This window comes from Saimiri boliviensis, chromosome 15 (assembly GCF_048565385.1).
Source record: "Saimiri boliviensis isolate mSaiBol1 chromosome 15, mSaiBol1.pri, whole genome shotgun sequence".
Taxonomy (NCBI): domain Eukaryota; kingdom Metazoa; phylum Chordata; class Mammalia; order Primates; family Cebidae; genus Saimiri; species Saimiri boliviensis.
The window spans coordinates 81996809-81999097 of record NC_133463.1 but is presented as its reverse complement, the minus strand read 5'-3'; positions in this window follow the sequence as shown (position 1 = coordinate 81999097).

Genomic DNA, 2289 nt, shown 5'->3' with positions numbered 1-2289 from the left:
TGACCAGACAGAGGCCCTTGTCACTCAGTCCCCATCCCTTATATGGCAGAACAAAGACTCTGCTAAGACAGGTCTTGCATTCAGGTCCTGGGATTGCCATTTTTTGGCCCCTCGAAACAGTCCCTGATCTACAGAAGGGAGCCCCACATGCACACAGCAAGGGCACACTGGGAAGAGGCTGTGGAGATGCTTCATGAACCATAACAAGTGTATCCTCAGTGACATTCCCTTTTTCTTTTGTGATCACTGGGCTAGACACAGAAGTAGCCCCATCACTGCACCAGACACCCCTGTCAGTAATATGGAAACAGACGCAGCATTGAAATGAACCAAAGATGAGATGACCAACCACCACTTGATGTCTAAGTAAGGCTGTGATTCAACACAGTCCTTGAAACAATGTGTTATAGCTGTGACAATTTATATTCTTTCTCTCTCTCTCTCTCTCTCTCTCACTCTCTCTCTCCCCATCACACACACACACACACACACACACACACACAATATGCTCATCACATATAGCTAAGAAAAAAGACAGCTCACAAATGTCCCACTAAGATGTATGTTTTCTGTATGAGAGTATTTCTGTACATACCTGTACATATGCAATACTAGAAGGATAGTTAAGAGGTTTTATTTCTGGATGGTAACATTACGGGTGATTAATGCTTGCTCTTGGCTTATCTATATGCTCTGATTGTCCTATAATGAACATATGTGACTTCTGTAATAAGAAAAACAATGAAGGCTATTTTTACTTTATAATCATTATTATTATTATTGAGACAGTGTCTCACTCTGTCACCCAGGCTGGAGTGCAGTGGTATAATCGTGGCTCACCGCAACTTCCGCTTCCTGGGTTTAAGCGATTCTTCTGCCTCATTCTCCCGATTAGCTGGCATTACAGGCGTGCACCACCACACCCAGTTAACTTTCATATTTTTTAGTGGAGACGGGGTTTCTCCATGTTGGCCAGGCTGGTCTCAAACTCCTGACCTCATGTGATTCTCCCCCCTCAGACTCCCAAAGTGCTGAGATTATGGCATGAGCCATCATGCCCAGCCTGAAGGCTACAAGTGAATGTGTCAAATCAGCAAAACTAGATTTAAATGTAAACTAATAGCAGCTGCCATTTGCAAATTGCTGTTTGCTTCCTCTTGAGCTGAGAAGCCCCTGCAGATTTGCTTTGGCCTCACAATAGTCCTGTTAGATGGGTATGGTTTGTCCCATGTCATAGCTGAGGAAAGGGGCCTCAGAGAGTCTGAGGGACTCACCCAAGACCGTCCAGCTGGCGACTAAAGCTGGGAGTTATCTTCAGCCCTGGCTGGCCTGACAGCCTCTTCTCTTGATCACTTACTGATACTGTCTAGTAAAAAGGGGACGCCGCCCAGAAATTTTTCCAGCAGCTACAATGTGTGCCTGCTCTGTCATTCTGGGGCGAAGGCTCCCAGCAACTTTTAACTGAGACACAACTTCCTCACTGGGCCAATGGAGATGATTGTAAGACAGCCTCAGGGTCAAAGCAAATCCCGCCCGGAAGTTGCGATGCACTAGTCACCATTCTCAACCATGTATACACATCTGTATCCTCATGTAAACATTGCACTAACCTTATTATATGGACACTAGTCTCTGCATCCAACAAATGATCAACGTGAGCTACAGGGGGGTTATCCACTCTACTGGATTGAATAGTGGTTCCCAAAAAGTCATGTCCAGCTAGAGCCACAGAATGTGATCTTATTTGGAAATAGAATATTGTACATGTAAGTAGTTAAGATGAGGTCACACTGGCTTAGGGTAGTCCCTATATCAAATGACTGATGCCTTTACATAAAAGCCATGTGAAGACAGGCAGAAGACAGAGGTGGGGTGCATCCATAACCCAAGGAAGACCAAGGACTGCTGGCAACTCCAGAAGCTAGGAAAAGACAGGGGAGCAGTCTCCTGTAGAGTCTTCAGAGGGGATAGCTAAGCCAATATCCTAGTTCCAGATTCTGGCCCCCAAAACAGTGAGAGAATCAATGTGTGTTGTTTTAATCCACATAGCATCTGGTAATTTGTTACAGTAGCCTCAGGAAACTAACACAGCCATCATGCCCAAAGTCACACAGCTCAGGGGTGACAGAGCCGGGACTGGCTCCCAAGTTGCCCAGCTCCAGGGCCCATCCTTCACCCACCGCTTCTCGCCAGGCTACATGCAGCAGTTGTGAAAATTAAGAGTCAATTGGGTAAAGCGCTTGGCCCCCTGCCTCCCACCCTGTAAGTACAGCACAAACAGTAACTGTT